The sequence below is a fragment of the Oculina patagonica genome, chromosome 4 (assembly GCF_052425735.1).
Source record: "Oculina patagonica isolate OP01 chromosome 4, crgOcupat, whole genome shotgun sequence".
NCBI lineage: Eukaryota > Metazoa > Cnidaria > Anthozoa > Scleractinia > Oculinidae > Oculina > Oculina patagonica.
The window spans coordinates 50,402,181-50,414,442 of record NC_135761.1 but is presented as its reverse complement, the minus strand read 5'-3'; the positions used below and the strand labels follow the sequence as shown (position 1 = coordinate 50,414,442).

The 12,262-nt window shown below is 35.6% G+C and overlaps 1 protein-coding gene across 3 annotated transcripts in view; it reads left to right on the top strand.

Annotated features, from left to right (window-relative positions):
• Positions 1 to 11,775, top strand: part of LOC144650453 (uncharacterized) — a 163,867-nt gene extending 152,092 nt beyond the window's left edge. Inside the window, exons 1-2 of one of the 3 annotated variants that reach the window (XR_013570109.1) lie at positions 7,518 to 8,084; positions 10,952 to 11,775. The gene's annotated coding sequence lies outside the window, so the exon portion shown is untranslated. Of the gene's footprint in view, positions 1 to 7,517; positions 8,085 to 9,854; positions 9,894 to 10,951 lie in introns of those variants that run through there. The other 2 variants (XR_013570108.1, XM_078510139.1) reach the window with 2 other exon arrangements.
• Positions 11,776 to 12,262: the final 487 nt, after the last annotated feature.

Here is a 12,262-nt window from a genome sequence, read left to right as displayed (position 1 = left end):
AGAAAAATCATATTTTATTGCTTTTCGTCAGCTTTCCTCGAGTGCTACGCGCGTCGTTGACTGTTCGTTGGCTATAACCACTCGTATCCAACAAGGGCGAATGGAATAATTGTTTTATTAAATTCCTTTTTAAGTATAAATCAACTGGACATTTCATTTTGATGTAAACGAAGTGAAATTATGAGGAGACGGGAAAAATTGTGGCGCGGTGTTCCCTGCTTTAGTTCAATGAAACATGCAAGGAAAGCGAGCGAGAGAATTTTCTTTCGAATATTTTCCTCGACAGAGGTCCCCTGTTTTATGAGTCAAATGAGTCTATGAGTCTTGACACAATGAGTGAAGATGATTTTTACACAAAGTGGGATATTATCTATTTAACCATGGTTTCCCTTTATACATGTAAGCTTATTTACAAGCACTTCACATTGCTTATACGGTTAGTTCTACTCTGGTTTTCTTGCGGTTAGTTGCACTCCCGTTTGCTTGTGATTAGTTCCACTCCGGTTCGCTTGCGGTTAGTTCCACTCCGGTTTGCTTGCGATTAGTTCTTCTCTGACTGGTTTGCTTGCGGTTAGCTTTAATTTGTTAGTAAGGGTAGCACAATTTTCACATTTATAACTCTAATTTAAGATTTGACTCATTGACTCATGACTCATTGACTCATTTGACTCATAAAATACTTTTTTTTTAAGGTTTACGGGAAGATCCGAAGCAAATAGCTTTTCTGGAAAGTGTACGCCTTGTTCGAGTCGAACGAAGCAAGGGACGGATGTCATCGAGACTACTTTATTATGCTGAGACGAAATTGAACTCAGAGTTGGTGAAGTTCAAAAAGACAAGATCAAGATTGAGAGGTAACAAACTTACCTGAAATGCTTAGCCGTATTTTACGTCGAACACTGAATGAAATTGTGTCAGTTTTCTGGTCTTCCCGTAAACTGTTTTCTGCTTTTTATGTTGTTTACTCGCTCTTTTTGTACATATTTTTAATTAAACATTTCACTCGCGGTGTCTAAAGTCTATATGACCATAAAGTAAATAAAGAAGCCTAAGCCATATTTTATTCTGTCATAAAACACTCCGGGCATTTGAGAACACTTGAGAAATGTAGAAAACATGAGCCGCAGGCGAATGTTTTCTACATTTCCCTCTTGTTGTCAAATGCCCATCGTGTTTTATGACAGTATAAAACATGGCTTAGGCTTCTTTATTTGTTAAATAAATTCAATGTTTTTGACAGCAGTACACTGTTTGTTTTGACTTGTCACGTATTGACAGACATGGTTCACGTTATTAAGGGTGAAATTATGACCTGATAAAAAATAATGACCTGAAGGGAAACGAAAATTGGTTCGAGTTGGCGGGAGATTCGAGTTAACTGCGGATGACATATGTTATGTCAAAACATGATTTATAACCTGAAAAATATCGTTTTATGTTTGACAATTATTTTCTATCTATAGCAGATCTATATGGCATATATACTAAGTTTGATTATAGTAATTCATTTGTCATCTATCATAATTCGGCCAAAAAAAAAGATTGCTTGAGGTATCAAGACAAAATAACATATAATATATACATCTTATTTTAACTTATAATACCAACAAGGAAAAAATGGAGCAGAATATTTGCGCGTATTATTTGTTAAACCATCGAAAGGCATTTGTTATTTCACTATTTTTCAGTAATTTTCATGGTCATTAAGTCTGGTCATCTTGTTGCTCCGCTTTCGCTTTCAGTCTTTTTTTTTGCCCTGTGCTAATAGCATGTTATATTTTATGCGTTCTCTGGAATTTTTCTTTTTGACTACCAGTAAATAAAAAGCACTAAAATCCAGTATGCTGGCAAATTTAGAAGAGATAATTAATAAAAGAGAGCATCTCTATAAGAGGGAATATCTAAAATGGGAAATGTCAAAAGTGTGGAATCATTCAATGGGAGAATCTCTAAATCAAGAAGTCTTTAAAAGTGGAATCTCTGAAATGAGGAATATCTAAGATGGGGATAATGAAGCAAAGATTTTTATTTTGTATTTCACATGTATCAGGAATAAACCTTTCCTATAAAATAAAACAAGTTAAAAGGTTTGATAGGCTAATTTTGTTTTATAAACCCGTTTTGTTTTTAAGGCCTTTTACATTCACATGTACAAAATGTCGGTGTCGAGAAATTGTAAAGCGTGTATTCAACTTGCATACCTTATTCTGGGCTACATAAGCCGTTATTTACACCTTTAACCTCAATTTCGCTGGAATGAGAAATCCAGCCTTTTTAGATGACCATGCATGGAAAACGTTAGTTTCTGATTATTTAATTTTTGATTCAAAATCTATTTTTTGTCACTTCCATAATAATAATAATAACCATTTCCAATAAAAAGTATTTACCGATTGCAAAGCCACAGTTTTTAAAGATGTGGAATTGTAATTGTTTCACTAGGGAACCTTCGGTCTGGAAAAGTGAACTAGCTCATTAAGGTCATTCATCAACAGCATTAAGAATGATTCACAGTATCATAATTAAGACACGCTGTTTTTTTTTTCTAAAAACAGCAATCAGTCACTATCGAAGTAAAATGTAACTTTCTTATTGAAAATCATTTGTATTTCTAGCTGTTATTACTGATGAACTGTATTTGAATCTGATTAAGTATCACCACGTTTTTTTTTTTATTTTTGTTCACTGAATGTATAGAGCTGTAACCGAAATATATAAACAAACAAAACAGTATCACTAGAAAATGGAAGTATTTGATTTTAATTGGAATTCGTAGTATTAATGAAATCAATTTGAGCCTATTTCGTGCACTTAGCAGAATGTTGTTACCCGTATAACTGTTCTCGGTTTAAAAGTGCTGATAAGGTTCATTTGTTCCGTAAAACGTTTTGTCCTTTTTGTACTATTATCTAAACTAAAGATCGGCGATGCCAATACTGGTAGCATTCGCACGAACTGAAATCATTGCCGTTAGGAGATATAGAAAAGTAAAAAGTGAATATGCACCTACTGTAGGATAAAACAAAGTGCGGATTGAGTTATTTCACGAAAATACAAAGGTCATTTCGCAGCAAAAGGAAAATCCAACGCTTGCAAGTTATCATGCTTTTTAATGTTAGTTCCAGATTATCTAGTTTTGAAATCAAAGTATTCCTCTGATTTGTTAAGAGTGTTGATTAATTCATTCAGCTCGTTTCTAATTAGGTATTGTATACTTAACGAGGATATACAAATATTTCCAAACGGTTGTATCTGCCATTAACAATGATCGTCAATAACACAATGGATGTATCCTGCTTATAAAAACAGCAATTAGTACACCATTGAAGTCAATGAAACTAAAATTTTTAGTAGCTATTATTACTAGTGATCTCTAATTGGATTGCGCGTACGCGTCTCTGCGTTCTTTTTCTTTTGTAAACATACATAGTTGTTCGGCCTATATATAAAACAGTCAAAACAGTAACAATCATGATCAATTTCAGTTTATTTCGTACAAATGGCAGATGTAACCGAATCACTTTTTTCTATTCATTAAACTTCTGATAAGGTTCATTTAATTTGTTCCCTAAAAACGTTTTTTCCTTTCATTACTGTTATCTAACTAAGGGTCGGATATGCCAGTATTGCCGTGGCACTGAAAGAAATCATGGCCGTTATAAGACTAGGAGAAAGTGCATATTCACCTGCGGATTAATTTCTTTTACGAAAACTACAAAATACATTTCGCAGCAAAAAAAAAACCCAAGGCGTGTAACTTTTTATCGTTGTTAAATATCAGTTTCAGATTATCTAGATTTGAAATCAAATTATTCTTTTTATTTGTAAAGAGTGTTGATTGTACATTCAGCTCGTTTCTAAATAGCTAAACGAGGATATATAAATTAAATGTTTAAGAACTATTGTATTTCCCATTATTGATTTGGACTGAGCAAGAGAAGATTGGACGCAGTAAAGGGGTAAGTGGATTATTTCTACAAAATAAGCTTCAGTTGTTTCCTGATGTCTAGAGACAATTGCTGTTGCGTCGTTGTCGTGTTTTTCGATCACTCCCCATTATCCCTAAAATACTGAATCCAAAAAGGCATTTAGGGGGCTCTAAAAACTGGAAGAAATCTTTAGCTAGTTAACGTGTTCCTTTTCGAAAAAATATTATAATCATTTTAAAACATTATCAATACTTATACTTGATCATAGTCGTACTTATTTGGTACGCTTCGGTGGCATATAAGGAGAGTTTGGTCGAGCCATGGTTCATATTTTGATGAGACGCAGTCAAGCCAAAATACCCATGGCGAGACCAAACGAACATTGTATGCCGCCGAAGCATGCTAAAAAGGTACAATTAGGTATTTACCGTACGCAAATTCAAAATTAAGTGAAAACATTTGGGAACGCCGACTATATTGTTTCAGTCTGAATATATTTCAGTACTCGTCAGCAAACCTCTCGCGCTCAAGTTAAGTTTTGGCGGGAAAGATTTTACTTCTTTTACGACAGATGAACACCAGCTAATCTCAAATCACGAGTTTCTGTATTATTGATAAAACTTCTTTTCAATTCATCGTACGGTATCACTATATAAATTGAAAGTACCAAGTCAGTGACTTGATATCGTAGGATATCAAGGCAGTAGATTGCGCTTCAGTTTGGCTACTTGGGAATTTAAATACGGTAAAATACAGAATCAAATAGATCCACGAACTTTTCTAGATGACTAGTATCCTTCTCTTTTTAATCTGCAGCCTTACAGTTGATTCGAGGCAGAAGAAGAGATATGACTTCTTTACCGCTTTGTTTTATAGTTTCCGTCTCAGCGCTTCTCTTCAAATCTTTTCTTCCTGTACAAGGTTCTCCTGTACAAGGTATGCTTTAAAGAAACTAGCGAGTTTTTAGAGAAGAAAAACTTGGAATATTTAAACAGATTCTTTTAACGACAGTTTTTTTAGTTTAGCATCGGGCCGGGCTGGCGAAAAACAGGATAAAAGGCATTATGAATGTTTTCTTTATTATCCCTTGGGGTGCAAGTATTAAAAATCTCGATGATTTGGTAAGTGCAGAATGCAATATGGAACAATTGAAAGTATGATGTTTTATATATGTTCGTGTTTATTTGCTTTATTTTACTTTCGGAAAAACTGTTCACAGGCTACTTGTATTATTTCCCAGGTGTTCCTTACGTTAATCTTTGCAAACGTAACACGACACTTTTGTTCGTTTGTAACAAAATACTTTTGTTTCCCTTGAAAATGCCGTAACATGAAACTCTTGTTTTTTGTTTGTTTTACGGCGACATCGATGACATTTGTTTAATTTAATTAAGTTACGATTTCAACTGCACGAAAGACGATTCTCAAAAACTAAAGAACAAATCTAATCAAAAAACATCTTTTTCGAAAGGGTTTTTAAAACGCAGTACAGCTAGGATATCTGTTTCCTGGTTATGAGGAGTTTCACGCCGAAAATCCCGGTGCAAGTTTTTGCATTCCTAATTACGAAAACGCAATGAAAGTCTAAAAATCTAATTTAATTAATTTGTGGTTTTCACTTGGCGCCACGAAGTCTGCAGGAATCCTACCACAAACACGCAATACAAGTGATGTTCATGAGAGTTCCAGCAAAAAACGTAGACTAAACTGCGCATGCGTTTGGCGTAAAGAACGTTGCCCTAGAACGTCGAGTAGTACCACAAGGAGAGCAAAGGGTTTTCTGAAACAAATATATACGTTTGAGATCCTCATATGAAAGTAACGTAGATGTGCTCCAGGTTTTACCTAGGGGTACGGTCAGGTGCTCCCCACCCCCACCCCCTCCACAAGGAATAATTAATTAATTGGTGATTAAAAGTTTACACATTAGCGCGTTAGGGGTTAGCAGACGACAGCCCACCAAACCATCACAAAATTGCATTCTGCACTAAAAACCAAAAAAAAGTTCCATAACAATATCCATGTTAGCCAAAATACACCATACAAACCTAGTTTGTTATTAATTTTTACAACATATTTTTTTAACATAATATACCATAGCAATAACAAAGGTAAAACATCTGAGTGACGAAGTGGTGCCATGTTTTTTGCTTGTTTTGTTTTTTTCAATCTGGAGTAAAGCAAGATCTCAATGAGAGAGTCATGATTGGTTTTCGTTTTCCCTTTTATTGGATGCGAAAGTGGCGCGAGTTTCTTGAACTAATCACCAAGCAAAACAATGCAGAACCAAATTAAATGCGAACTACCTACCAGACTCCAGTAAAACCCATTCTAAATAAGTTCTAAGCTAAGACTATCAATTACACATAGGAAACTGCTTCAGCAATGATCTTGGTGTTTCCAGTCCGTATATCATCGGTTATGGACGGATGACGGCTTCTTCTTACAAAGATTCTGGGCATCATCCCAGTCGTGGTCGGCTCGACTATTTTAACAATGGATGGTGTACGAAGACTTCTAGCAAAAGCGACGAATGGCTTCAGGTTGACCTTGGAAAGCTACATCAAGTGTGTGGCGTTGCTACCCAGGGAGGCGAAGTGAACGGTAAAGGGGCGTGGGTCAAGGAATTTAAGTTGTCTTACTCACAGGAAGGAAAACAATGGTTAACTTATCTGGATAGAAATGGAAAAGAAATGGTGAGATTTAATATAATTTGGACAAAATGGAAATTGACCATGACAATTTTACATTGTCTACGGTGTAGTTAAATAATGTTTTAATGCGGGTGTTCCGAATAGATACATATAGCAAAATCCCTGTGTAACATAAAGTAATCTGCGCATGCGTTTAGCGCAAAGTATTTTGTCCCAGAAACACCAGTAACACAAGGAGAGCATAGCGCTTTCTGAAACAGATATATACATATATTGGGGCTCTTCATTTGAAAGGTTACGTAGATGGCCTCCCCGTTTTACTAAGAACACACAATCAGGTAATCCCCACCCCTCATCGCTATAATTAATGAATTAACATTAATTGATGTTAATTAATTAATCAACTATTAAGGTTTACACCATTGCGCTTAAGTGTATAAGCGAATTAGCGGAGGGCAGCACCCTAAACGATCACAAAGGTACATTCTGCACCAAATATAGCCAATGAATAGACCGTGAAGATACACACTTTTGTTAGAGTGACACTTGATATGTGGCGAAGGATAGCCTTTTACTCGCTTCTTGTCAGTTTATCAGTTTCAAACAGTTATAGCCTCTACACATAATAATAATAATAATAATAATAATAATAATAATAATAATAATAATAATAATAATAATAATAATAGCGGAGCTCTTACCCGCCGAAGGCGCGTAGCGTAGCTCCATAGGTAACATGCGGGTACAAGGGAACAGACAGGGCAAATGGTATCCTATCGAACCGAGAAATTTTGGTTGTCGGGTACGTCCGTACATACGCACGGATTAGGCCTGGGAACGAGACAGGCTCCGGTGGCAACCCGCGTCTTTTGGCGGAAAAAATCATTACTATCAGGCCGATCAGGCCCTCTCGCCCTCAGCAAATAAGTTTTTTAAAAACGATTTCTACTCAGCTAAGCTTATATAGTAGGAAGTTTTAAACGCGAGGGAAAAAATCATTCTTAGCTCTTGTTGACAATGTTAGAATTACATGAAGGGGAGACTAACTTGAGGAAGTCCGCTGTTGGCTGTCCGGCTCGTCTGGATTTATCAGCTTCTAAGCGAGCTTATTTTAAACTTGTGCATGGATTGATTTGCCAAATGTTCTGGTTCATACGTGATAAGCTCTCGGGAAACGGTAAGGTGAACAGCAGAATTTTGAATATGGTTCAGAGTCAAAAGTCAGGAAACAATCTCACAGCATGCCGATTTACCAAGCGTACGCATGAGTTCACTACTAAGCATGAAGACTCCGCGATTGAAAAGCACACGAAGGACTCAGTTTTAAAGACAGTTTATTACAGATACATTATTTCTGGATATATTTCTCGTTTCAACCGCGATGACAACCATAGTTAGTAGAGGAGTAAAGATTGTGGCCGATCGAAATGGAAATCTTCCAAGCTTCTTGGTGAGTTTGAAGCAAAGACGGTCAAAGACAACATTCCTTTACGAAAACAAGGTGAGCTATTGATGTTCATTTTTTAACAGATTAGAAAAGTCTTTGGTATTTAGATTAACCAGCATTCAACCTAATAGATTATTTTTAAACGAAGCTGGGTTCTAGCTCTCAGTCGTGTACCGGTATGTCAAACAAGGACATAGACTTAGTGAACTGAAATTCGTTTTGTCTTAAACACGAATTGTATATTCAAAGCATACCTTACTTCTGGTTTTTCCTATCCGCGTTAATTTGTTTATTCTGTAGTTAAATCACCGAAGTAGGAAGAACACACCACTTTTAAACGTTGGAAAGAGTACAGAACAAGTAGAGAACAAAATTTACATGAAAATTTGTAAGAATGTGGTCGAGTAAGATGCAATAATTTTATAGGGGACATTGCTAGCTGAGAGTCTTAGCGAAATATAGTTTCTCCATGACCTCTGTTATTTTTCACTGAGAACTTTGCGTAGTTTTCCTTATTTTTAAATTTTTATAATATGAATTTTATGAGTGAAAACGTTTTGTGAAAGTTTTGTATTTCTTATCTGATAACAGCCTTTCTCAGAATAAATTGATTAGTTTATTCATATTTTTAATAACTTACCGTATTTAATCGATTAAACGCCTCCCTCGAATAAGCGCTACATGTTAGAACAGAAATATTAATAAACGTCGCCCTCGAATAAACGCCGCATCATGATCATGCGGCATTCATTTGAATAACAGACTCGGAAAGCAAATGCAGTAATAATCAAGCTTGAGCAGGCCAAAACAAATATTTTTCTTGATTGTAACAAGGTTTTAAGGTATTGAAATTGACTTTTCAGGCATATACTAAAACATGTTTCTGTTTTTTTTTTTAATTAAAGTGTTCAGTTCCCCAAATTACCATACTATTGTTTACAAGAAATAAATTGAATTTTAAATGAACGGCGCCCTCGTATAAATGCTTCCCTCTAATAAACGCCGCACTCGAATCACGAAAAATTAAATAGACGCCGTGGCGTTTAATCGAATAAATATGATACATAAAAGAATATAGCACAGATTCTAAAATGTTATGCAAAAGATCATGAAATTTTCTTAAGTTATAACAACCAAACTGATCCTGAGGTTATAATGTAGGATAAGGGCTTGCAAGAAAATAAATTCCAGATTTCCTTGTGGTTGACAAGCAGCTCTCAAATTTTGCTTGCCTAGGACTGTGCATGATTGTGTTTCTTAGTAAACTTGTGACTGTATAATTTACATCTAGACGACTTGCCTGGGCCTTTTAACCTAGTACGCAAACTGGCATGAAAAATTAATTGCTTGACAGAAAAATCTACTTGCCCCAGACAATCAGAGGGTACTTTTAGCCCTGTGGCTATGAGCATTGCTTTCTTGAAAGTTGCACATGACTCGTACAATTCTTTAAGCCTTTCAAAGTTTTCCGACTTAAAGCAGTGACTAAATCAAATATTTTTGCCAATTTTTTTTCTACAAGAGAAGTAGGATTAGTTTTTGATCGTGAAAAAAATAAGTTCAAAATGGGCCTGTCTGCGATGACTCGAGGATATAATTAAAAGTAAATAATACATGTACAACAAGTTTTTTGAGGTCAATTCAGTGAGAAGTATTTATAGAGAGTGTAAGATGCAGTTCGAAGCTGTCATTTATTTTGGTAAATCTGTTGTCTTTCTAAAACTTGCTATGATAGGATTTCCATACTTTTTGCCAGGATGCAAGTTAAGAATTTTACAGGTTTTTGATATGTATAAATTTTGTTGTAAGTGCAGGCCTAGGGAAAACAGTCAAGGGGTGCAGTTAGTGAAATTGGTGATGCAGGTAATCATAACATTAGTGTCAGCTTATACCTTTCTTTATCTAGATATTAAAGAAGCTCCATGACACATTAGTGCATGAAACTTGTTTTTCAAGTTTAAAACCTTTGGGTGTGAAAAATGGTATGTGTTTTAACCCCTTGGTAAGTTTACATTGTATGTTTCCCTAAAATCCTCGTTCAATTGAGGAATTTAATATACACAATTTATATGTAACAGCACATGTACATAAAATGTTTTTATTGTTCAAGAAAAATGTTTTCGTTGTTCATACAATGCACCCCTCCCCCACCATGGAGGAGGGGTATGAGGGCAAAGACCCAACAAGATCTGCTACCTGACCCGACAAAATACCGGAATACTTGTAATGATTTTGTGGGAGAAGTGCAAATTGACCTGTTGTGTTTGAATTCCTTTTGTTAATACCTTAAACCTTAATAGCTAATAAGCTCAACCCCTAACTTAACATAAATTGTCTTGTTGTGGTACCAGGCAAATGTAGAAATAGAACTTAAACTCAGCTGAAATTTTACGTGAACACAAAGACTTAGTAAAATTTTAGAGCTGCTTAGGCCAGAAAAGCCAGCTGGGCTTGTTGATGAGCCGGCTTAGTGTTTTCTTAGCTATATCCCTGATAAAAGTTTTAGGGAGTATATGTAAGCTTTCCTGGACTTAATCACAGTACTTTCAACAGCACCTGTCAGAGATAAATATAAGAGTCTTAAAAGACACATCATTTTGTAGGGAACTCTTGAATTAAGCCAGTGTTTCACACCCCAAAACATTCATCAAAGCCTCGCCATGTGCCGGGTCTTATTGATAGCACTATTAGTGTCTTCAGTAGGTAAAAAAAAGGTTTTCCTGACACACTCACTCTGAAAGGACTTTTTGGTTCTAAACATATCCCCCAACACATTCCCTGGCCCATGCAAAAATTGGAAAAATAACTCTCTTTTTTATGTATCTGTATAATGTTCTGAATAAATTAAATTAAAATTATAAATATTCATTTGATGTCAATGATCATCAACAAAATGGTATCTGTTATTTTCCCTTTTTCAGGGTTAACACGAGTAGCAGAATTTCCACAGAGAGTTGCAGACACAGAGAGAGATAAATGAACAATCAGAATATATTATTTCTTCATTGCATGTACAACTAATACTTATGTACTCTGTGTGAAAATATACAATTTATGTAGTCAGGTGTAATTTTAAAGTTAATGAAATAGAGCCAGATAAGGTTCAACCATGTACGTATTTCTTAAGGGATCTCTGACAACACAATATAGATAGATAGATGGATAGATGCTTTATTAAAACTAAATTGCAACCCAAGGGTTAAATAATATAGTTTTTACAAAAAAATAACAATGGTTAAAAAGGTTAAAATTACTTATATACACAAAATGAAATATACAGCTATAAAAAGTCAAACATTTAAAATTTGAGCGCATTGCTAAAATAAAAAAAATATAAAAATCATCCGGCTACCCAAACATTTGTGGGAGGTGTGGTGACCTAATGGTTATTGTGCTGGACTCCGGATCGAGCGGTCCGGGTTCGAGACCTGGCCCGGGCACTACGTTGCGTTCTTAGGCAAGACACTTTACTCTCATAGTTCTTCTCTTCACCCAGGTGTATAAATGGGTACCGGCTTATTTACTGCTGGGGGGGGGGGGGATTAACCCTGCAATGGACTAGCATCCCATCCAGGGGGGTAGAAATACTCCTAGCCGCTTAATAATGCTTCAGAAACCTGGTTACGCTCCAGCCTGATGAGCCACTTGGCTCAACAGCAGGCTTTACCTACCCAAACATTTAATTCCCAGTGCCCACACTGTGAAGAACAGTAATCATGATAATGAGATACACAGTTCATCAATCTCTAAATAATTTTAATATCACATGTTGCAATACAATAATAACTGATGAAATATATGTTGTTCATAGGCAAATTTTTACTTCATCACCAAAACCAAACTCAGTCATTAAATAATAAAACATTAAACACAGCTGTTTTGTTTTGTGGGTGTGTCTCACAGATCAGTTATTTGTTGTTAAGCCTTCTGTTTCAGTAGAACTAATTTAATAGCCATATTTTTTTCTCATGCTTGCATGGTTTAATATACAAGCAAATGCATGGTAACATTTTTGCCAAACAATCTATACAGACTATACCTGAGTTTAGGACTAACAAACAGTATGTCTGCCTCTCCAGAATTTTTCTTAGTTTACATGCAATTAAGTAAAGTGAAGCCCCTCAAGGACAAAGGGACTCATATGAAGGAAAAATGGTGTTATCATTTTGGGGAAACCTATTTGGCAGAATGATAAATGCCACTATTTTGCTTGCGGCTGGCTTTTACTCCGG